This window comes from Erpetoichthys calabaricus, chromosome 4 (assembly GCF_900747795.2).
Source record: "Erpetoichthys calabaricus chromosome 4, fErpCal1.3, whole genome shotgun sequence".
Lineage (NCBI taxonomy): Eukaryota > Metazoa > Chordata > Cladistia > Polypteriformes > Polypteridae > Erpetoichthys > Erpetoichthys calabaricus.
Window position 1 is genome coordinate 185,634,889 of NC_041397.2, and position 26,202 is coordinate 185,661,090.

General features: G+C 36.9%; 1 protein-coding gene across 5 annotated transcripts in view; it reads left to right on the forward strand.

Annotated features, from left to right (window-relative positions):
* Positions 1-26,202, forward strand: part of gabrb3 (gamma-aminobutyric acid type A receptor subunit beta3) — a 458,372-nt gene that overhangs the window by 399,330 nt on the left and 32,840 nt on the right. The gene's annotated exons all lie outside the window — the stretch shown is intronic.

The window sequence follows — 26,202 nt, forward strand, 5'->3', positions numbered from 1 at the left end:
CCAGGGGACAGCTGTACTGCATAGTGCCTGCAGTGCCAAAACGATAATTATGCAGTCTATAACACTACAGCACATTCAGTCACACACCAGAACTCTTTTATACAGGCTAATTTAAAGTCTCTGGTCAGTCTTACCTGAATGCTTCTGGGATGTGAGAGGAAATCAAAATACACAGAGAAAACTCCACAAAGACATAGCGAGAAATGACCAGGCTGGGATTCAAAATCTGTGTGATAGGATACTTAATATAAAAAATGTTCTTTTTGCATACATGTAGAAAACACAGGAAAATATAGGCCACAAGATGAAAGGTTTAGACTACTGCAATCCTGATGAATGTCTTAAGTATACCATAATTAATCAGGTGATTATGTCTTTAGTAATACAGTGGAACCTCGGTTCACAAACGTCTCGGTACACGTACAAATCGGTTTACGACCAAAAAGTTCGCCAAACTTTTGCCTCGGTTCACGACCACACACCCGGTATACGAACAAGCCAGGTTCCCTTTCGGTTTGTACATGTTCAGTCTCTCCCTGTGCATTTCCTGTGCAGCGAGCAAGAGAGAGAGCGAGAGCGCGCGACACACACACACATACACACACACACACACACACACACACACACACACACACACACACAGGCAGCACACACACAGGCAGCGCAAGAGAGAAAGCCGCTTACACACAAAGGCGAGAGAGAGCCGGCGCACACACACACAGGCAGCGCACGAGAGAGAGCCGCGCGTGCACACACACACAGGCAGCGAGAGAGATAGAGCCATGCACACACACAGCCAGCGCGAGAGAGACAGACGCGCACACACACAGGCAGCGCGAGAGAGACAGACGTGCACACACACAGGCAGCACGAGAGAGAGGCGCGCACACACACAGGAGCGCGAGAGAGAAGCACGCACACACACAGGTGCTCCAGGCTCGCAAAAGAGAGAGAGAGAGCGAGCAAGAGAGGGAGGGACACATAAGGTAGAGAAGGCTTGTTTTTGTTTTCAGTTCTGTTTACAGTGATCGGCTTGTAGCCTGCATTGTTGCAATGTTACTTTTCTTGGTGGTTTATTAAATTACGGATTTTTCAAATGTTCATTTTTTCCCCTGTGCTTAAAACTCATTAAAAAAAAGTGTTTTTAGCGAGCAGTTCCTAGCACTATAGTGCAAACTATTGCAGTGTTAGTTTTCTCTGTTGTTCAAGGTTTTCTCAGTGTTATTCAATGTTTTTACATTTAGATTACTATTACGCTGTGCATTCTATGGTATAATTAACTATATTTGTGCTTAAAAATTAAAAAAAATATATATTTACATACAGTTCGTACGGTCTGGAACGGATTACATCCTATGAGGGAAATTGCTTCAGTTCACGACCAAATCGGTTTACGACCAGAGTTTTGGAACGAATTATGGTCGTGAACCGAGGTTCCACTGTACATTGGTTCAAAATAGAGAACTTATATCAAAATATATCATTACAGTAGATACAGCAGAGAGGAACAGGGAAAGCACAAAAAGTAAAGATATACCTTGTTCATGAACAGGTGATTTTGTTTCATATACATTTCACTCAGAACTGAAGCCATATTAAAGGCCAGCTGAATTTATAGCTGAAAACAAGCAATTTCTATCTGCATTTTGGGGGAATACTGTGTCATTTGAGTCACTAATTATGTAATTTAAATGCATCATCAGATAATGTTTGCAATATTAAATTGTTTCAGTCTTCCATGCTGTGTCAGAAAGCTAAGAAAGAATGTACCATTGTGGATGCATTTTCTTTTATTTTTATTGCTCAAGGGTCTTTTATTGTGACCTATTCTTTCAGTTAGATGCCTGTATAATGCTGAACTTCACGCTTAATCAGACTTTGCTAAACTATTTCTTGCCATTCCCATGAGAATTCAAATTACTAACAGTGTTTCGTTTACTAAGTACTATATAAATACAATTTGCATTCTGGGTGTTTATTATAATTCAGAAATAATGAATTCTGCTTCTTTTACACATTTGTAAGAATTCTTATTCTATTGACATACTGTTGTTCTAAAAAAGATGACCAATTCTGTTAAACAAGAACAATGTGCAAATTGAAAATAATTAGGACCACACAGGACCGACTAATAGATTGCCATTCACTGTTATAGGCTAGGAAGGATTTCTGAATACCAACAAGGATCAAGAGCTGGCATGATGGTGCTTCAAAGTTCAAAAGTATCAATAAACAACAAAAATCATTATTGAAAAAGACACTCCTCCAAATCAGGATGATCCTTGAAAATACAAAAGAAAGACAAAGCAGGTAAAAATTAATGCTTTCAACTGGTACTCTGAGCTACCCAGAATATGGTAATTTAGCACTTCAAAAATTATAGCTGCTCTTAAAAGACCAGCATTTAGTTTATTGAAATTTACAGCTTCAACCACAGATACGCTGTCTTTGCATTACCTGCTGTAGAGGTCTTACTTTAATGCACATCATTGCAGTCTTTGCTCCTAATGTTTCCTTTTATTGCTACTCTTTGCCTACTACATTTTAATGCTTTCCCAGTTGTTCTGTCTGGGCATGTGATGTGTCTCTTCCTTTTGTATACAGCATCTGTAACTCACCTGTGTGCTTCCTTTGTGAGCACCAAGTGTGTACCTAACATACAACAATCACTCCGTAATAATCTTGTAATGCAAGGAAAGACAAAGTGGATTTAGATCAACACAGGCCCCGATACTAAGAAAACTCTTAAACAGAAAAAATCTACATAACATAACCCTAAAATCTTGTTTTTTTAATAACTAGAACTGGAGATAGTTATTGTCATATTTTCTGTATTTTATGTTTTATTTATAAGTGTATAGTTACATTTATAACATGATTGTGAGGGGCATAGTGTTGGTAGCAATCCTACCTCAGAGATTTAAGCTCCTAAGTTTAAACCTGCACTCATTTGTTATCTCTGTGTTCATGGGGTTGAAGGAGGATGAAGCCACTTCTAGAAGCATCAGCAACAAGGCAGGAATCAGCCATTGACTGGGTGCTAATCCATCACAGGGCCTACTATTGCACACACTCACACTCATAGTCACATAAGGCAAATGTAGAGGTACCAATGAAACCAGCCTGCATAGCTTTAAGAATCAAGTCAAGTCAAGTTGGGAGCATGCACTGGTACAGTTCGTTGCCGCACCCACTGCACGACGAAACAACTCGGGATCCCGGTTGGCAACCTCCCAGGCAGACACGCAGTCCAGTCCCACCCTCCGGAAATGACCCTCTATTTGCCGCAGCAAGGTGTTACGTGGGCGACCCCTTGGCCTGGTCTAGCCACTTGGGTCCCCAACAATGAGGATCTTACGAGCTGGATCACCCTCGGGGAAACGCACCACATGGTCGTAGTGCAAAACTGACGTGCGTAATGTGCCTCATTCGGGACACCAGGAGCAACTGCTCATTTGACACAAAGTCAAACCAACGGTACCCAAGGATTTTCTGGAGAGAGACAATACCAAAGGAGTCCAGTCTTCGTCTCAGATCACTGGATAGCATCCATGTCTTGCAACCATATAGCATGACAGGAAGCACCAGGACTCTAAAGACTTAGACCTTTGTCCTTTTGCATAGATATCGGGAGCGCCACACACCCCTTTTCAGCGACCTAATGACCCTCCATGCTCTCTCAATCCTTCTACTGACTTCATAGGAAGAGTCACCAGAGACATGAATGTCACTGCCAAGGTAAGTAAACCTCTCGACAAGGTTGACATTCTCTCTGCAGATAGACATACTGCTGATGGCTGTGCCCAAGAGGTCATTAAAGGCCTAGATTTTGGTTTTTATCCAGGACGCTCGCAAGCCCAGACACTCAGACTCCTTGCTCAGTCTCTCGAGCGCCCCGATCAGAGCTTACATTGACTCACAAAAAGGTTACAGCATAGTCAGCAAAGTCAAGATCCGTGAATCTTTCTTCACCAATAGATGCTCCACAGCCGCTGGACCCCACGACCTTGCCCATCACCCATTTCATACAAGCACTGAACAGGGTAGGAGCAAGAACACGCCCCTGACGAACCGCAGAATCAACTGGGAAAAAATGCAGAGGTTCTGCCTCCACTCTGCACAGCACTCACAGTACCAGTGTACAGGCCGGCTGTGATATCGAGCAACCTCGAGGGGATCCCGTGAACCCTCAGAATGTCCCAGAGGGCAGCTCAATCAACTGAGTCAAGCACTTTACAAAAATCAACAAAGGCTGCAAAGAAACTCTGCCGATATTCGAGTTTGTGCTCCATGAGAACCCTCATTGCTAGGATGCGGTCGTTGGTAGACTTCTTAGGCGTAAAACCAGACTGTTCCAGTTGCTGGTAGGTGAGCAAGTGATCACGGATCCTATTGAGGACGACCCTAGCAAGGACCTTACCTGGCACCAAGAGCAGTGTTATCCCCCTGTAGTTGCTGCAATCCAGGTGATCACCCTTCCCTTTCCAGATAGGGACGACCGTTTTCCAGTAAGTTGGGATGATGTCAGTCTCCCAAATGGAAGAAAAGATTGCTTGCAATGCCAGGAGGACAGCCTTACCACCTGCCTGGAGAAGTTCACCCCAGACACCACAGATCCCTGCAGCCTTTCCTCCCCTCAGCTGGTTCACCACCTGTGCAATCTCAGTGAGATTGGGTGGTTCACAGCTAATTGGAGGATCAGCCTCAAGGACCATGGACCCAGAGATATCCAATGTCCTAGCCGGAGGTTCAGCTTTGAACAACTGCTCAAAGAAGCCAGCCCAGCGGGTCACAACTGCAGTGTCATCAGTAAAGACCGTTCCATCAGCCGCCCTGACTACCACTCTCCGAGGAACAGATTCGGATGTGCGTAATGCTTCGATTCTTCTGTAAGCAGGATATGGGTCGCTAGACCACAGGTGGTGTGTCACTTGCTTACAGATTCCTCTAACAAATGCCTGTTTATCTGCCCTCAGAGCCCTCGCAGCCGTCCTTCTCAGTTCTCGGTACAGACCAGAGTTGCCTTTGAGCCGTGTACTGCAACTCCTCTTGATGATATCCAGACTACCCTGCGAGATGAAACACCTCCTTCTGGGAACACCGGGAACACCAACCAACTTTGGGAATGCAGGAGCAAAATTAAAGTATTCTGAGAAAAACCCACAGAAACATGCAAACTACTCATGGACAACAGCTAGATGCAAGTTTTGAACCCAGGACAAAGGGTCCATACAGTTCTAACCTTAGCTCTACCCCTTTTTGTCGTCTTAGGTGCAGTTTTCTTGCAATTGCTCTATGTAAACTACTACTAAAATAAAAACAAAAGTAATAATTCTATATGAAACAATAAGAGAGTATCCCTTGTCTCGTAAGCAGATTGAACACTTCAAAATACATTGTGTTGTCTTTTATAATGCGCTGTTGCAATGCATTGTTGACAATGAGCTTTTGTTTACTGTTATAAAAAAATCAGATTTTATTTGGCCTGCTTACAAGATGAGCTTTCTACATTTAAAACTCCCCAGTGGTTCATCTATTGCAAATTTCTGTTGGTATTAGAAATAAAACAAGGAGAAAACAGTAAAAAAAAAGATGCTCATATATTTGAAAGGAAGTTATTTTACTTAAGAAAACTGCAATTCTTTATTATACTGTAGTACAGCTTATTAGTGTATAAGATACAGACTAAAATGTAGTTTGCAACTAAGTGGTGCAGCATAAAGATTGACAAACTGATAGCTTGGTGGATTCACACATGAAATATAACATAATATACATAGAAATGGCATGTTTGTTAAACTTATTATTTTATAACTTGTATGAACTTTATTCCAAGATTTTTGTGAGAAAGTACAAAGCTCTCACATTGTGGTACACATCATAGTTTCATATATAGACAGTATCTAAAATGTTCAAAACAAAAGGTATTGGACAGCTTAAAGTTTTGAAACCTTAAAATTCACAGTTCCATGAATGCTTTGGTATTTTGCCAAGATCTTGTGCTCAGACTGTAAAAAGAAAGGATCTGAGCTGCAGTGTACAAAAATGTGCAAAACGGAGAGGAAGGGAAGCTAACTTGTTATTGAATGAAGAACTGTTTTCTAAATTAGGCAATGTTAAACCTGGCTCCCTCAGGGGTCAGTAATGGGGCCTCCTGTCTTTTCATTTTATCTAATTAACAAGCTGGTAAGTCTGCATATGCCACTAAACTAGGGAACTGGTCTTTCTCTAGAGTCCACAAAATCATTATAGGCATACCCGGACAAAATTCAGACTTGAGCAGAGATGTGGCAGATAAGTAGCACTTCAAATGTGTCATGCGTTATTTATAGTGCAGGTATTAATTCTTTCAATTTGCAAAACGTCTATTTCATTGCAGGTTCATGGGGGAATAAGAGTCTATCCCAGCGCTTTTAGGTGCATAATAGGAACAGGCTGTAGATAGGGACTGAATCCATAGTTGTGCATTCATACTTCCTTATACATGGTCAGTTTAGAGCTGACCATTAATATTATAGTATCAATCAATCATGCATGTCTTTGAGATATGAAATGATCTAGAATGATCTGCTAGAATTCATCATACCAGCAACACAGGACACAATTTGGAATAAAATATTATTTTTTTTTATTTCAGATTATAAATATTTATTTTTCATTTACATTGACTCTATGCAGTGTTCTATTTGGCTGCAGGCACGTGTTTGTCAGCTATCGATTGAACCAACTCTGAAGTGCTATATGTCTATCTTATTAACAATATGCCTAAGTGGTATATTATTGAGATCCTAACTAGAATTACTAAGTGGAAAATCAAATTCAAATGTTCTAAAATGTTCATAAATCTAAATACTTAAAAATATACTGTTCTGTTGAAATAATGTCACTGCATATATTGCATGCCTTTCTGCATAAAACAGGGTATATCATTGATCTTTTAAGTATCAGCTTTGTTCAGGTTGGAAAAGAGAATACAAACCAAATTTTAAATAGTATTTATTACAGCATTTGTAACTTATTGAAGGCATGGAGATAGACAAGTAGCAAAACAACTTTTTTTTGTAATTATTGTGTAGAAGCATGTAGGTCAATATCTGCTTACAATATGCAAATACATACAATATAGGTCAATGTTTTACTTTTACAGCATCTGTCTACCAAATGGTCTTCTGAAACCACATTTCTCAAGATCAGTGACCACAAGCCTATCTCAGAAGTATTGAGTTCAAACCAAGGTATCAACCACTCATGGATTTACAGTAAGATAAAGTTTTTCATGCGGTAAGAGACAGAGTGAATAACTGTGTCTCAGCATAAAAGTTCAAAAAGCTTTCACCCCAACTCATGTTCACAATCATGTACCTCGTACAGACAGACATGAATATCAAAACTATTTCCTGCAGACAGCATATGGACAGACTGTCTGTAGACAAGCCCAGGTTCTTCACATATTATGCACACTGAGTTACAGCATGTTTTATCAAGCAAACATTTGAGAGGTGCTTGATATGTGCACAATACATGTACTCATTCCTTTGTGCCAATGTTAGCTAAATCTCTTAGACAATACTAGTAGTCGAAGTAGTAGTGTCATGTATACTATGAAGCACTGAAAACTTAAGGAAACTTTCATGTCTTTGTAGATTTAATTGTGTTCTAGATATTTGTTAGGATTCACAACTCTTAATTGGATTATGCAGGTTTTACAAAATTGTTTTATATTGTATTTATTAGGTTCTTACAATTTTCTTTATTTATGTGTTATTATCTTTGTATTTTATGGTATTGGCATTGTATATCATTTTGATGGAATAGACACTGATGGGCACAAAGAATAACGTCATCTATCAAATAATATGTACATCATGAAGAAAACAAAGTACTGTACTTGGAAATGATTAAGACTGTATAAAATTATTCTTTAAAAAATCAGGTTTAATTATACAAGCAGAAAATATAGTCACATATAATGTGCAAAGTGGCATCAGTTTAATATACAACATGTAGCAGTTTTTCAATGTGCAAAGGGAGTTGTTGACCAGGATGTATTTGTATTTTTAAAATTGATAATATTTGCACAGTTTACACATCCCTTTATGTCAATGATTGTGTACATTATGCAGCCACACTCTCTCTAATATCTAACCATGTTTATTTATTTATTGGTAATGTGTATTGTGCCATGCTAGTCTGTTTGTTCTGTAATGGAGTCTTATTTTCAAAACCAAGGTTTATGTGATAATTTTACAAGGTGAGACATAAAAATACCAGATTGGAAAAAAAAAAATTTATTGATGAATTACAGTATTCTAAACATTGTCACCTTCTATATACTCCTCCTCCCAATCTCTACACCGCTCCACCTTCCATCAATCTTCCATTGATTGAAACAGTGCTGGAAGTCTTCTTGCTTGAGGCTCTTCAACAGGCTTGTCGTTTTTGTCTTCACTTCATCCATTGAAGAAAAATGTGTTCCCTTCAGGTCACTTTTGATTTTCGGGAACAAGTAAAAATCACGGGGAGCTAAATTGGGTGAATAGGGAGTATGATTGAGAACAGGAATGTTTTTGTCAGTCAAAAACTGTTTTATGGAAAAAGAGAATTCGTGCAAAATTTGATGTTGACTCACTGTTAGATTTTTTTTTTTTTCACCCAACATTATTGCAGCAACTCGTGCAGCGATTGTTGTGCAAATATACTGACTGGGTTATTCACAGGAGATACCTAGCCGGACGGTGGTTTGAGAGGGCGTGTAGGAGGGGATATAGTTCTATGATTCACGTGTGGCCGACCTTCAGACAGTTTTCCAGGAAAGCCCCATGCCCAGTCTGGATATTTTTGTGTCTCACCTCGTATTTATATTTATTTGTATTATATAATCGTTTAGATTCAATTATTCACATAAAAAGTAGAATAGTCTTCTATCATTTTATCATACAGCATTAGTGTTAGTCCAACAAGAATTTAAAAATAAAGAAACAATTGTAAAGTTTTTCAACTAAACAGAAATATTAAACTGAGTTGATTTTCTCATTTTGGTTTAATTTAATACTACCTGTGCTACCTGCCCAAGGCAAGCTGAAACCTAACTAATCAATTTAGACTGTAGTGCACCAGTATATTTTGCAATATACTGTAAGCAGTAATAAAATGCATTACAGTTTTCATTCCTACAGGTAGCACATCACAAACATTTATAATAATAAAATGCATTACTACAAATGGTTGTGATGCACCATTCATTGAAATGACAAATACAATGCATTTTATTACTGCAGATATTTGTGGTGCACCATCTATTGGGATGACAAAGACATAGCAACTGTATGGACACACAGATGCACAAACACACAGACACGTATCCCTTTATCAAGGTGAATTCTTTCACATATCTGCTTATACTGTACAAGCAAATGCTCAATCCTAGGTACACTGTGTGGATTCTCATTATGCATTCACGTTGCATTAGCACTCTGCAGAATTTTAAAAACGGTCACCCGTGCACTTATTGAATATTGTAAATATTCTGGGTTACACAGTGAAATAAATGGGTAGGCTGTTGCCTGGCATGGTGTTTCAGTAGTCAGCTCTGCTCCGCAACAGTTTCAGAGACCCAAGTAAAATTCATAATTTAAACACTGTACAGTAGGTATGGATTTTTATAGGCACCACATGACAAACCAACTCAAGATCCCAGATTAGGACCCGGGTACCGCCATGGAAAGTGTGACACCTCAGCACCACACTAATTCAGATGGAATGGAACAGTGTGAGGTTTTTTATGGTGACTGGAGTGCCAATTCTGCCACCAACCCCCAGGTTTTTCCCTGCAGGTTGCAGGGCCACATGCATGGCTGGATGCAGATTAACATCATATCCAGGTACTCCGGCTTCCTCCTAAATATTTAAAAAATTGCTGTTAAAGTAGCTGGTGAAAGGTAGAGTGACCCGTTAATCTGTGAATAAACTTTGCATGAGTGTGCTTGGGTATGTACTGGCACCCCAGTTAGGACTGTGCCTGACGATACCAGGGTAAAATTCATCTCCATTCTCACCATGCAATAAACAAAGTGAGTTCCAGCAAAGAATGGAAGCAGCTATGCTCTCCAAATCAAGTACTCCAGGGTTGAAGCAAACTTCGGTTTTTATTCTCATTTTTTCCCTTGCTTTTATTTTTTGCAAAACATTACTATGTCAATAAAATGCAAATGTTTTTACAGATTTAACTCTGTGAATACTGTATTTATTATCCAATTAAAAGTAATTTATTGCATCTGTTGTGACCACATTAAAATATTTATTTTTAAATATTATTTATTATATTATTGATCACAGAGTAAAAGAATGCTATCATTTTTGTTTAATAAAGACAAAATGTAGCTGCATTTTTTTTAAATTACAAAATAATGAGTAAGATAAGGCGGCATGGTGGTGCAGTGGGTAGTGCTGCTGCCTCGCAGTTAGGAGACCTGGGTTCGCTTCCCGGGTCCTTCCTGCATGGAGTTTGCATGTTCTCCCCATGTCTGCGTGAGTTTCCTCAGGGTACTCAAGTTTTCTCCAACAGATCAGGTTTATGTATATTCTTGACATTTTTTCTGTGATTTTATGCTTTACACTGACATAGCTCCTTTGATTTTGTTTTGCAAAAGTGAATCACTGTCTCTAACATCAAATATAGCAAGGAATCAGACACACTAAAACACAAAAGTGATCTGATTGCTTTCATAAATGACCATGTGAATGTTTCTTATGAACTGTTCTCACAATCATGTTACCAATACACTTGTTCACCCTTAGGTAACTACTTGATAGTAAGCTCAGTTTTTTTCCTAAGTGAACACATTTACTAAAAGGACTGTGACCATGAAACAGGACTAAGTCCTCGATGCTCTAACCTATACTAGATTGTGATGCATCTGAATGTAAGCTCTGTTTTAAATGCCATGGAGTGCATTTACCTACCATTCTTAAAAATGCTAACATGATGCCATGTTTATCCACATTTCCACATTTGATTACACAACTGATGGAAAATATGGCTAGACCTGAATAAAGTACAGGTACCCTACCTTCACTACCTACAATAGTCCATGTGCAGTTGTTTTCAATATACTTGTGATAACCTTGTTAACTCTTAAAATCTGAGTCCCTCTCACTCCTTCAGTTTTCAAGCCTGTGATAAATGCCTTCTAAGATTCTATCTATTGTACACAAAGAGTAACTGAGAATATCTGTACCAGTTCTGCCACATTTTCCTCTAAGACTGTCAATAACATATAGTGCAAACTTCTGCTTTTCCAGGGCTCAGATCCAAGTTGACATAGTCAAAATGGAAAAGCATTCTTACCACATAATAAGAATAAATAAACACAACGACCCTATGAATGCCTAACATGTAATAAATAGCCTTGACACACAGAAAAAAGGTTTGGGCAGCCACCCATATACTTGAGCCCTGGCTGCAAAAGGCAAAATAGGTTGCACAGATGTGTACAGAAATGAGTCCAACATAGAACTGAGGAAGCATAAGAAGTGGTCTGGGTTTTAAGGCAGGGAGCCGGAAGTGACATTGTTTGCCCCAGCGCTGGAAGTGCCATCTTCGTGGCTGGAACTGGAAGTGATGTTATCGTGGCCAGAATCATGCAGAATTTCCTGTGTTTGTTCTTGCAGGGATAACGGAGAAAGAGTTAGCACACCTCGCAACCCCCTGGCCTGAAGTGAAATTACCTTCATTTGGTCCTTCTACCTGCCTCCCATGCACATGTGTGTGATACTAGTCATAAATGCATGCAAAAAGGTCAGAATGCAACCAAAAATGATATCGTTAGGCAACACAAAGTCATAGAATACACAGAAGTTAAAAAAACTGGAATATATACAGTACATTAAAAAGGCAGTCCAACCAAACATGAGTGAAGAGTAAATGTGTTTAAGTTGCCCAGCATGTACGAGTAGTGGCTTCAAGTGACTTCCAGAATGTTGCAGTTACCATGCAATTAAAAAAGGAATGTTTGGTCAAAGGCAAAGTGCAAATGGTGTGTGAGTTCATATGCAAATAAACTGTGGGAAGCAGGTCAGAAACATGTTGATAGCCAAGTCAAGCTGGTCAAAATTTTGGAACATTCAAAAGGAAAACTGAGAAAAATAATCATAAATAGTTCAAATTAAAGGCAAAATTCATTTAAGCTAAATTCAATTCATTCAAAAAATAGAGTTAAATCTGTCTAAAATACTTTCATTAACAAAAGCTAATGAAATCATTTCTTTTTCTCGTTTTTATCCAAAGGTTGGAGATGAGAGAATGCACATTGTCAGCTTAAAGGTCATGTGACTAACAACTGATATGACAACAATCACCATAAAAATTGGGTCAGAAAATAATTTCAATTATAAGAAAAATAAATCAAAAAATGTCATCACAATAATGTAATTAAAAATTAATAAACCTAATAATTAATAAATACAACCACAGATATCTGTAGATCTCAAAGCCTAATCACTGCTGCCTCAAATTACATTAGAACAATCTAGACGAGAACAGGCCATTCAGCCCAACATAACTCACCAGTCCTATCCACTCAATTCTTCAAAGTAACATCAAGTGGACATCTGAAGGTCCCTAAAGTTCTACTGTCTACCAGAATAGTTGGTAACTTACTCCATGTGTCTGTGGTTCTCTGTGTGAAGAAAAATGTCCTAATTTTTGTGTGAAATTCATCTGTAACAAGTTTCCAGCTATGTCCCCATGTTCTTGTTGAACTCATTTTAAAGTCAAATTCTCATCATAATTTTATAAAATTCAACATATCTCCTGTTAATCTCCTTTTGCTTGTACTGAAACTGCTCAGCTCTTTTAATCTTTCCTCATAACTCATCCCCTGAAGCCCTGGAATCATCCTAGTTATTCTTCTGTTGAGTTTTGCTAGTGCTGCTATGTTGTCGCTTTTGCAGCCTGGAGACTTAAACTTCACACAGCTTGCTTATGTACTATGCTGCACCCGTTTTTAACTAAAATGAAAACTTCATGCATTTTATGTAACATCCCTGCAACACAAACTACCCCCCTAAAATTTTTTTTTTGGGTAAGTAAATTAATCATTTTCCTGTAGTTGTAAGGTGTGCCATGGTAGTTTGTGTTTACTTAATAATTCGTTTAAAAGGCACTGTCAACTTTGCATTTTTGCATTCTCTAGTATACCTAATAAACCAATCAGTTTGAAAATGTTTAAGTGAATACTGTACAACAAGAAGAGCATCCCTTGTGTCTCTCTAATCCCAACATGGTTCATAAACTAGGCCTTCTTCTCCCACCAGTGAAGTTTTCTCCTGACTAAGCTAATTTTATCTCTGACTAGTGGATTCATTTCCAGGCAAAGCCCCTGAATCACTTATTTGATCAAGGTAGTCATTTTTGTTTATAAGATTATGTATTAAAGCATCCTCTAGTGGTTGTTGGTGTTCAGAGTTGCTAGGTTTATCAAGGGCAGAGATTATTTTTTAGGGGTAACACAGTTCCTTTTTTAACTTAGAGGATCATCTCAATTGCCTGTCTAGAGATGACATGACTTATTTCCATTCTCCCAAGGATTAGACATCAGCTGCATGACATGCCCTCTTGAGTTTTGAGGATTATTTTTGCATTTCCTACCAGAGTGCCATTCTCACAGTCTGTTGGTCCAATGCCCTCTATATGAGGCATAACCTTTAAAGGAAAGGTCAACCACCTTATGGTGACCCCGTTTGAGCACATTGTCTTGCTAGTGGTGCTCTTGTATGGATAGTAGGCTACTCTCTGTCATGCAGATTTCTTTTGGAACATCTCTCTGCAGGTCCTGGCAACTGGTGACAAATGGACACTGTAAATCTGTGCCATTTAATGTCTGAATATTGTCCTGTGAACCATGTTTAAAATTTACCTGTATACTACCGTTCTTTGAAAAGCAAAAAAAACACTGTGGATATATAACACATTGAGTAGTTATTTCAAAATCTAAATTATCCACTCATGATATGTGTCAGAGAAAATGTGCAAACTATACACAGCATGGAGGTTCATATTTGTGTGCATACACAAAGCACTGCAGGAAGCTGGACAAAAAGTCTTAAACATCTTTATTATAGCACTTTGTGTGGGGGAAAGATTTGCTGAGAGAAGCTGACATGTTTAAAACATCAGCATTATTCATGAAAAGTAATCCACACTAGGGAAAGCAGGTGTAAATATATGACAGCCTCTGCAACACTGCAATAAAGAATGAAAACTAAATGCTGCTCCCCGGTCTCCTTTGAGACTGCTAGTTCCCCCCAGCCCAGAATCCCTTATTGAATGAAAATGACTAAATTTTTCATCTTACTGCATAATGTGTGCATCAAAATATGTTGCATAATTAATATAATTACACTTTGCTTGTCGTCATGTAAACTTAGATTTGCAGTTAATCTATTCTTATTAACAACGTCACTGGCTTTCACAAGTCTGATTGTCGGCTATTGGCTTCTAAAAATTTTTATAATGTAAGATGAAGAATTCCTAATAAGAATACATTTGCTTACAGTGATTAATAAAATTAATTAATTGGATTTTTTTTGTCCTTACTGGCAGCTGTAGTCAGCAATTGATTTTGAGTCTTATTCATCCTGCAAAAAATGTAATTTATGTTGTGTTGTTTAAAAATTGATTCGTTTGTAAAATGGGAAAAATTAAATGCCGTATGTTGCTAAATTATATTTACACAAAATATTTTACAAAATATTTTACAACTAAGTTTTTATAAGTTTACAACTATAATATTTGAATGCATTAGAAAACAATACAGTGATGATGAGGTAGGCTGAATATTATTTTTTATTCTTGTTGCATCAATATTTTAATAATTCATTTATTTAAAAATCAAATATAGTTATGGAAAACTAAAATCACGTAATAAATTCTTCAGGTAAATGATTACTTATTTAAACCTTGACTAAAACATGTCTGATATACAAACTTTATTGTTTGTTCAAAAATACAGACTTGAAGCCAGAAACTTAATGGAATATAAATTAAATATATACAGTCCAGCTTAAATATCTAGAAAGAATTAAACAAAATTATTCAAAGATATATCTGAAAATGTGTGACTAATAGTTGACATGTTTTCGGAAAATTTACATTACTGTTTCTTAAATAAAAAGTGTGATAATTTGCCAAACTAAAGATGATGTTGAAAATAATCTTATTCTGGGGCGCCACCTCTTATGTTTAGTTGCATATTCTGTTTTGTGAAGTCACAAACCTGTGTTCTATAAATGGAGTATGTTAATAATGTCCATTCTACCAGTGACACAGCACATCCTTTCAAAAGAAAGTGTATTATTTCAGTTTATAACAGAATAAGACTTGCACAATGTGGATAAAAAGCATAAGGACTCGCTATCAAACAGCACTGTTGTGGCAAGCTGCAGCTTATTTCTACAAGTTTAGTAACTCATCAAGGTACAGTAAGTCATTAATCATCCATTGATGCGCAGCTGGTCTGAACTGATGCTGCTTCTGTTTTTGTGCATTTCCTTAACTTTTCAAAATGAGCGGTTTTACTGATCTTTATGGAATTTGTGCTTGCATCATGAAAACTGATTTATATCACCTGAATATCATTAAAGGTTCTACAATTCTGTTAAATATGCAGAACATTTACATGAATATGTTTAGAAATGTAGTTAGGAAACTCAGCTTACAATAAATGTGGCTTTTGGGTTTCTTTTCAATACTTTTCTTAATCATATGACAAGTCATTATATTATCTGGATGACTATTATAATGAAACTATTTCCTTTTATTATGTAAATCCATGAATACACAACTGGGGTTTATTGAGCTATAACAAGGAATTTGTTAGACGATTATTTGAAAAAAGTGAGAGGGGGTAAATTAAATGACTTGAAAGGCATTGTTAATTTTAATGCATTGTTTGATTCTGAAGATGATATCTCATGTTCAGGTATAATTTAATGTGAATCTAATTATTGAAGGTTCATTCAATAATAAGTACAGTGGATCCGGAAAGTATTCAGGCCCCTTCACTTTTTTTCATATTTTGCTATGTTGAAGCCTTGTGCTAATGTCATTTAAACTCATTTTTTCTCAATCTAGCAACACTCAATACCCTCAAAATAACAAAGTAAAACAGGATTTTAGAGAAGAAAATCAGTGTTACATAAGTATTCAGAATCTTTTCTATAACAATTTAAATTTAGTTCAGGTGCATCCCTTTCCATGGATTATCATTGAGATGTTTCTGCAGCTTGTTTCAAGTCCACCTTTGGCCAATTCAATTAATTACACATGATTAGGAAAGGAACACACCTGTGTATACAGTTGGCAATGAAGCAAAAAAACAAGCCAAGAGGTCAAAGGTTTTGCCTGCAGTGATAGGGACAGGATTGTTTCAAGGCACAGACCTGAAGAAGGCTGCAAAAACATTTTGCAGCATTGAAGGTTCCCAAGAGCACAGTTGCCTTAATTCTTAAATTTAAGAAGTTTGGAACAACCAAAACTCTTCCTAGAGCTGAACACATAGCCAAACTGAAAAAATATGCGAGAAGAGCCATGGTAAGAGAGGTCACCAAGAACCCATGGTCACACTGGCTGAACTCCAAAGAACCTGTGTGGAGATGGGAGAAACTTGCAGAAGGATAACCATCACTGCAACACTCCACTGATCTGGGCTCATGATAGATTGGCCAGATAGGAGCCTCTCCTCAGTAAAAGACATCTGGAATCCCACTTTTCAAAGGGGCACTTGGAAGACTCCCAGACTGTGTGAAACAAAATTCTTTGGTCTGATGAAACCAAGATTAGTGTCATGTCTACACTTAAGCAATACTATTCTGATAGTGATGCATAATGGTGGCAGCTTTTTCCTGTGGGGTCAACCTTATCTTAAAAGATGCCTGGCCAGAGGCCAGACTTGAATCCAACTGAACATCCTGGAGAGACCTAAAAAAAAAGCTGTCCACCGACAATCTCCATTCAATCTGAAGAGCTTCAGAGGATCTGCCAAGAGGAATGGCAGAAAATCCCCAAATCCATGTGTGCAAAGTTTGTCACGTTATACCCAAGAAGGCTGGTAGGATGTACTACCAAAGGTGATTCAAATAAGTACTGAATAAAGGGGCTGAATTCTTGTGATGATGTAATATTTCAGTTTTTTTAATAAGTTTGCAAAATTTTCTTAAATCCTGTTTTTGCTTTGTTATTCTGGAATATGGAGTATTGCTTGATGTTGAGAAAAATTAATTTAAATGATTTGATTACAAAGTTGCAACTTAAAAAAAATTTTAAAAAGTGAAATAGTTTGAATACTTTCTGAATCCACTGTACATATGTGAAAATGTATGATATCACTGTACCATTTCATAATATAATATAACATTCAGTCCATTATTTGAGCCACTCTCTTACATAAGAAGCTTCACAAATGAAAGAAGACCATTCAGTCCATCATTTAGCTAATACCTAATCTGTACCAATATCTCATTCAGATACATCATACAAAGTCAGTGGGTTCCAAAGGCTGTCCTGATTGCATTAGACAAAAGAAACATACCAGTGTTTGACAAAGCTTTTGCACTTAAGGACATTTGCACGCTCATTTGAACCGGGAACATTTCCAGCCATCACTTAATAATATTTTCACATATTCTCAGATTTGAGAGATATCTGGAGAACCTAGACAAATCAAATGGCAAATTGTGGAATTGCGGGTCTGAGGCACAGAAAAAGGTGGCTGACTTTTTAAATTAAAAAAATAGTTGAATCTCCGTGGATGTGCGTGCTCATGCAACTGCAGGAGGTTAGTGGAAGAATTGGGGTGAGATGCACTTGCACGTGAGGGTGCAATCTGTCTTAATTGCTTCATCAGCTTCCTGTGGTGCACAACTGGGACACTGCGCCCACGGAGGCATGTAAGGAAGAGCCATTACAAGAAAAAATGGGGAAAACAGAAGGAAGGATGAAAGGAAAATCCGGAGAAAAAAGAGAGCAAAAGAAAAGGAGGTTAAAGGAAGGAGTGAGAAAGGCAGGAGTCAGAGAAAGCCAGTGTAAGACATTAGGAAACAGGCAGATTGGAATGGTGCCCCAGGAAGGAGGAGCGCATGGCTGGCACTTAGGAGGGGGCTACGGGGACTGATCAGGGCAAGACAGAGAGATGTCAGTTTTAAGGAATTGCACCAGGGTTCATGTTTGTATGTCCCTTGATTTTTATCGATTATTTGTTTATTGAATTTTTGCACTGCGCTTTGTTTTGTACGGAAGCCGAGAGAGGACGTGCAATATCGTTATTTTTTTTAATTGTTTCCACGAGATAACAGACTAATTTTATCGAGATCTCAATAAAAGCTCTTGTTTTCTCGAAATTATGAAATAATTGTATCTAACGTTTAATGTTTAGCTTTTATTGAAGCCACGTCCTTTTTGAAATGGCAGAAAAACAGAACTGTATTGAGCAGTGCGTCACATTTCTGTTCAATCAAGGGCTGACGCAGGCTGAAATATGTTTATACCTTAGTTTAGAAAATAATAACATTAGTGTCCATCATTTAAGAAGACAGTTAGCAAGGCTTCAGCTATATAGGCGTCGCAATCTAAGCGAGCCTGATGCCAGGAGAAAAGGTTAAGTTTCGTTTTCTGGAGATTACGTTAAAATAATTCCGTTATCTCATGAAAACAAATTTTTGTTTTCTCGACATCTGGATAAAATTATTCCATTATCTCGAGGAGACAAGTTAAAAAAATAACGATATTGCACGTCCTCTCTTGGCTTCCGTTGTTTTGGACAATGTTTTTCTGTTTCATTTTAAATAAAAGCACTGGAGCACTTTTGTACTTTGCTTTGTGTGTTGTGCCCACATCCTCTGGTTCATCCTTCGGGTACATTATTGGCAGTAGTGGGTTCAAGAGGCTCCCTAGAGCAACTGGGTGGTTGGAGCTGACTTGCACCATCACAGAACTACACAAAGAACATATACAGTAAAATCCATATACTGTGATGGGTGACAGAAACTGGAATTGAATTCATGGGGCTATAAGGCAGCAGAGCAAACTGTTGCAATAAAATACACTATACTGTATATTATTCCCTTTGTAAAAAAAAAAAAAAAAAAAAACACAGTTGCAAAGCTCTTTATAAGCAATTTGCAATAGTTTATAGTCAATAGTGTATTTTTATATAATTTGAGCAAAGCTCCCTCATTGTAATCTACAGACTCATTATAAAATGAACCAGATTCAGTATCAATGTTATGTGTAATGTTAAAAAATTATATACCTGTAGTTCTTATAAAATGCTAGATTCCAAATTAAGTGCTTAAATTACATTAATAGTTCATTCTGAAAGTTTTTTGTTCTTGTCAGTCACTTAAAACGACCAATGTAAATCTTCATGGGGAGCATCTTTTACTCATCACTTTCAGACAGAATGTTTACATTTGAAGTTGTACATATATACATTTTTACCTCCTACATTTTAACACATAAATCAAAAATATGACTAAAATTTGATATACTGAAATACAGTATGTTGGCTAGCACTGGTGACTCACAGCTTCACGAAGCTAGCTTTGAATCTCAGACTGCTCACTGTCTTTATGGAGTTTATACATACTGCTTGTGCTGGTGTAGGGTTTTCTTTATATACTAAAGTTTCCTCTGACATCTGAGGAGTATGAGCTTAGGTTACTTTGTGACTCCACATTGCCCTTTAAATGAGAGTGAAGATGTGTGTGCTAAAATGGACTGGTGCCTCATCTTGAATTGAATCTTACCTACATAGTGTCCAACCATGCTGAGACAGGTTTCTGCCCCTTATATTCCTAAAAGTTGGGTTTGTCAGATTAGAAACTTGATGAATGGATGAAATGCAGTATGTTATATGAAAAATGTATACTGATACTCAAACATTTCTGTGAATATACAAGATAGGTTCTGATATATAATGGGGATAACTAGTGAATTTCCCATTTATATTACCTTATCATTGTAACACAGTAAGTTATGATATGACTCTTGACTACTCTTTTTAATCCTCATCCTTATTTTTCTTAATCACCTAATCCACTTCTTTACAGAAATAAGCCATCAATTCAGCATGTTAGTTTACAGATCTACAAATGTTTATATCATAGCATGTAATTATATAAAGGGCATCAGCTTATACAGTTTCTGCCTACATCTACTTCTGTAGGACAATATAATATGATAGGTATGATAATTGTTATTTTAATTATGTGGCAAATGTCTTTATGAAAAGGAAAGAAAGAATATTTCTGTTACACTTGAGGCAAATAAAATTTTGTGAGGAAAATTCAATGACAACCTTCACATTTAATTTTAAAGTGACCAGAAAGAACCACATAATGTATATTTTGAGTCATAGATCTCTGATTTGTTTAGTTCATAGTAAGAGTTTTTCTTCCAGGGGATATCTTTCAGCTCTAGACAGACCAAACATCTGCTGACTGCTGTAAATTAACTGATACTTTTAGACAGTTCTGTGGGTGTACCCTGAAGTTTCCAGATGCCACTTTAAAGGACATCTGTGTTTGGTTTGAAAAATTCCTAATTTAATATTGCATTTCTTAGTGTGAGGAAACATTACAGGTAATTATTGCAATATGAGTGTTATATTTGCCATGAAGAACATAAATCTTTTCAGTCAATCATTCTTTTTTTGAAAAAACACCTATTCCATGGTAGGTCACATATGGCCAGAACCCACATGAGAAGAATTGAGCACAGGTCAAAAATGATCCCAGACAGGTTGTTGGTTAATTACAGGACACCCTTGCGCACCCTTCAGTACTGTGTGAGGTCAACAGTTTAACAAGCCTAAATGTTTATGGGATATAGCTGACATCTGAATTACTGGACAAAGACCATGTTTAAAATGTATATTCTTCGCACAAACGGTGCTTAGGCTGTGGTTTGAACTAAGGCAGTATTAGGCAGAACCAGTAGTCACCGTGCCACAGTGGCTAGTACTTTTGAATAACAGATCCTAATTTTGAATCCTGCTTCTTGTAAGCAGAGTTTACATATTCTCTTCATGTCTGTGTTTTTTCTCTATCTACTCTAGTTTTCCTCCTACTATGCAAAGAAATTTGTAAGGTTTATTGGTGATTCTTAACCAGCCCCTTTTGCGTGTGAATATTGGTATACACCAATCAGTCACAACAATAAAACCATCTGCCTATTATTGTGTAAGTCTTGTGGTGCCAAAACAGCTCTGACCCATCAAAGCATCCACCCCACAAGACCTCTGAAGTTATCCTGTGGTATCTGGCACCAAGACATTAGCAGCAGACCATTTAAGTCCTGTAAGTTGAGATGGAGCTGCCATGAATCTGACTTGTTTTTCCAGCACATCCCACAGATGCTCGATTGGATTGAGATCTGGAGAATTTGGAGGCCAAATCAACATCTTGTCACATTCCTCAAAACATTTCTGAGCAATTTTTACTGTGTGACATTGAGCATTACCTGCTAAAAGAGGCTACTGCCATGAACAGGTGTACATGGTCTGCAACAATTTTTAGGTAGGTGATAATTGTCAATATAACATCCATATGAATGATAAATGCCAGGACTCAATGTTTCCTAGCAGAATAATGCCCAGAACATCACAATGCCTCTGCTGTGTTGCCTTCTTCCCATAGTGCATTCTGCTTCCATTTCTTCTTCTGGTAAACGACACACACACATCTGGCTGTCCAAATAACCTAAAATTAAACATGATTCATCAGACCAGGCCACATTCTTCTGTTGCTCCATTATCCAGTGCTGATGCTCACATGCCTAATGTAGGATCTTTCAGCAGTGACAGGGGTCAGCATAGACACTTTGACTTGTCTGTGGCTATGCAGCCCCGTGCACACGAAGCTGTGATGCATTGCATGTTTTGACACCTTTCTGTCATGGCCAACATTAGGTTTCTCAGCAATTTGTCATACAGTAGCTCTGTGGAAGCACACCAGATGGGTTAGCCTTTGTTCTCCATGCTATCAATGACCCCATAATCCTTTAACAGTTGTCCATTATTTGACCTCTTTTGTTAGGAACTAACTACTACATACCAGGAACAACACACAAGACCTGCCATTTTGAAGATGCTCTGACCTAGTTGAGTAGCCATCACAATTTGGCTCATGTCAGAGTCGCTCAGATCCTTACGCTTGCCTATTTTTCCTGCATGCAACACATTACCTTCAAGAACTGACTGCTCTTTTACACCTTAGTATATCCCACCCCTTCCACAGGTGTCATTATAATGAGACAATGCTATTAATTTCACCTGTCAGAAGTTTTAATGTTGTGACTGATTGGTGTATGTGTTCATCATCTCTGAAATGGACTTGGTCTCCATTTCATGTGTTGTGGTTCAACTAGGGCTTTATCCCTCGTGTCTGTTTTCTCTCTATTTTTGTAGGTTATTTTTGTTTATTTTTTCTGCCTTAATTTTTTTAAGAAGTCCTGTTATTTATTATTTTCATATTATGTGTTTTGGTTTTCAGGTTATGATGGGATTGTAATTTGTTAATATTGTTAGTTGTCTTCCTTGTACTTTTTTATGTTGAGCAAAATGGGGTGGGGCTCCTTGTCACTGCAGCTGTGTCTGCATGCGACCTTTTCAAAGGCCTAAGATGCATTACTGTCTGCTTGTGACATTTGGCTCCCCTTTCTTGGATTACTCATTTGAAATTTGTAAGTCCTCGTACAGTATTTGACCATTTGTGTGTTTGTGTGTTCAGCCTGCAATGGACTGACGTTCTGTCCAGATGTTGCTCCTGCCTTGTGTCCGATTATTGCTGGGATAGACACCAGTTGCCCAGTGACCCTGCCCTGGATAAGTGGGTTAGGAAGATAGATGGACATTTTGCTCTGCAACTGGTTTCTGAATTTTGTTTTTTTACATAGATTTTGTTCACTTTTGGGTTGCCTCTTGGAGGCAACATTTTGTAAACTTTTAGAACATTTTTGAAATCACTACTTGTTTTGTTTCTGGACTGCTTTTTTGAATAAATGTTATTATTATTATAAACACTGTTGTGTTCTTTTGGCCCAGGATGTTATATGGTTTCTCTCTGCCACTGGGTTTTGTATGCATGGACCCTCACATTAATGCAGGCCACAGACCTGCTTTTTAAGTTTCATGGCTAGACCTATTTTGAGCTTTCAGGCCTTTTTGTACTATTGTGGGGCCAAATTCATAACAGGAATGGTTTCTCCCTTGTGCTCAATGTTGCCTATATATGTTTCTAAGAGTCTGATTAAGTGGATTTGAGAAAGTTATGTAACTAACTGCTGTCCTCAAGAATCACTCATTTAATCAGAACTATAATAACATAAAGTAGGAAATAATTAAGCACTGTGTTAAATAGTTAACAAAATTTGGCACTTAATTTTTAGTTACAATACAGTACTTTTATTTAAACAATATGTGTAGTAAAATTCCTGGATATTCTGTTGTGTTATTAATACACTCAAAAGACCTACATTGTAATGTTGTATGAGGTACCGGTTGTACATATAAAGAGGAAAGGATGATTGCATGTTGTGAAGTTAAAAAGCAGTTATGGTAATATTTAAGTTAATATCCTTGTATTTGCTTTAAACAACTATTGGAAAATAACGTGAAATTCATTATTAGAGTTGATTGTGAGTGGAATTCGGATTTCATTTTCCATTGTGGTTATAGATTAATAAAATTTTCATTTTTCCATGTTTGTGTTCTTAATAGAAAGATTTTCTACAGTGCGTTTTCAAGACCATTAAGACCTGTATTGTTTTTTTGAAGTACAAGTTGGTGTTTTTTTAACTGACAACTTGCTTTTTGGATAGCTTGTGTCTTTCTTAAAATGTGCACAAACACAAAAAACAAAACAGGTTGATTTATAAGTAGTGACATTCTATTTTTAATGTTTTTCATTATGTTGCACAACTTCAAAAAATCAAAACAGACATAAAAACAGTCAGGTGGAAATTAAACATTTATCATTTTATGCATGAGACCACATTTCTTCTTTGAGTATTTGTGTTTTTAATAAGACAGCAAAACATAACACTATACTCCTATGTATAATGTATATTTTATTTTTTTGTAAAAAAAAAAATCTTATAATACTACATGCTAGCACAAAGAGATCTATTTATGCCCAAAATATGCATCTTTAATAAAATAAACCATGCAGCAGAAATATGTGATATATTAAACATGATAAAACTCTCTCCTTTGCATACACAGTAAAAAGAAGTAAATAATTCAATATACTGAAGGGAAATGAGCACTGAAACAAAAATATACACAAAGTCAACAGGAAAATAATAACTGACAACTTTTAATTTACTTGTTAATCATTCATAAAATAAGACAATATATAGAAAGAAGAATTGAAAGCAATATCACTATAGAGAAAAAAGTCGTTTAATGATTTAATGATATATTCACATATATTTAGGGTGCTATGAAATGAAAGTGGTTGTCTGCTTTTGCTATTGCTGTAGCTTTTATGTTTGTGTTGTTCTTTTTCTATCTATAATTTGTATATTTTTTGAAAATTGTGCATGATCTGTTGTATTATAATGTTTCATAAAATGGAAAAGTGTTTTTCTATCATTTGTACTTGGTAATTCAGTATTATTTCACCATAAAGCATTTGCATTTCTACTTATTGTCAGTAATACTCCATTCATCTATTTAATCCCATTTACTCGATTCCAAGGGGAGGAAGCATTCCAGATAACACTGGACATAAGACAAACTAACTGCTAGACACCATTCCATAACGCACACTTGCATATGTCATATTATATCATGTCATGTAATTTTCTAACCCGCTTAATCTAGACCAGGTTGCAGTTGGTGCACTTACACATACAGTACAGAAGCAATCTAAAATCACCTATTAACGTAACTAGCATATCATTGGTATGTGATTGAAAAAATGGAATACTCAAAAAGAAAATAAATTCTCACAGATATGAGGAGAATATGTCATTTCCACACAAGATGTAACCAGTCCAGAATTCAAACAGCTGTGAGGCTATATCACAAACCACTGCTCCATCATGCCACTGGCACCCCTTCTAAAGTTAGTTCCTTCCATGCACCTGATGTTGCTGCAATAATTACTAGCTAATGCAACCATAAATGGGGGTTTATGGAAGATTTTTTCCCTTTATCTATATAGTGAAAAAGTATGAATGTACCATTTTTATTTTTTAAGTGATGACTTTTTATTGACTCCAGTAAATACAAATGAACAATTGCAATGGATTTTAAAACAAATAGAAATTATCTTACTAGAGACTTTGTTCATCCAAATCCTTTGAAGAAAAGTAAAAAAAGGCCTACAACAGAGTATTCTAGACCAACTCCTAGACCAGTAATCTGTGACAGAGATTTCAGTAAAAATTGGATGTGAAAAGAAGACTTCCCAAAATTAGAAGAAAGAGAATCAGTGGATTTCCAGCGCATGGCCCCTGACAGCTTGGCTACAACAGTACTCAAGGAGAAAAGCCATCACTGAACTGAAGTGAGACAAAACGAAGTGTAGATATTTCCTAGAGGTGAAAGATATTATTTGAGACAGAAATATCATTAGCGATGATAGTAGAATGAGAATCAAATGGCCCAGAAGGAGAAAATAGAAGGATTGTTTCAAAAATAGATGGAGGAAATTATCATGGGCATTTTGAGGCATAGAATTGGCATGAGTTTTGGCATAACACTTTTGGGTTTGTAAGATCAAGGCAATAAATGAATTTAAATTAAATATGGTGATAAGCTGCTTCTTAGACATTCTGAAAAATATTATTCCAAGGTAAAGAAGACAAGTTTGAGAGGATACACTTTCTACTTGAGTGTAATGGTAAATCTTGTAGTTCCCTTTATGCAATGTACACCATTTTATTTTAATATATAATTTGCTTTCACAACACTAATTTTTAAAAATTTGCCATTTTAGGGTAAGATAATATTTCATGTGACCTTATCTTGTAGTAATATATTGTATACTGTATGTACAGCTTTTCAACATAAAGGATGTAATAAAATAAGTAATGAAAACGTATTACTCGTTTAAATGATGAGACTGACTGGGCATTTCTTTTTAGAGACTGAAAGTAACCACACTACTGAATCCTTATATTGCGTAATGGGAGCTTTA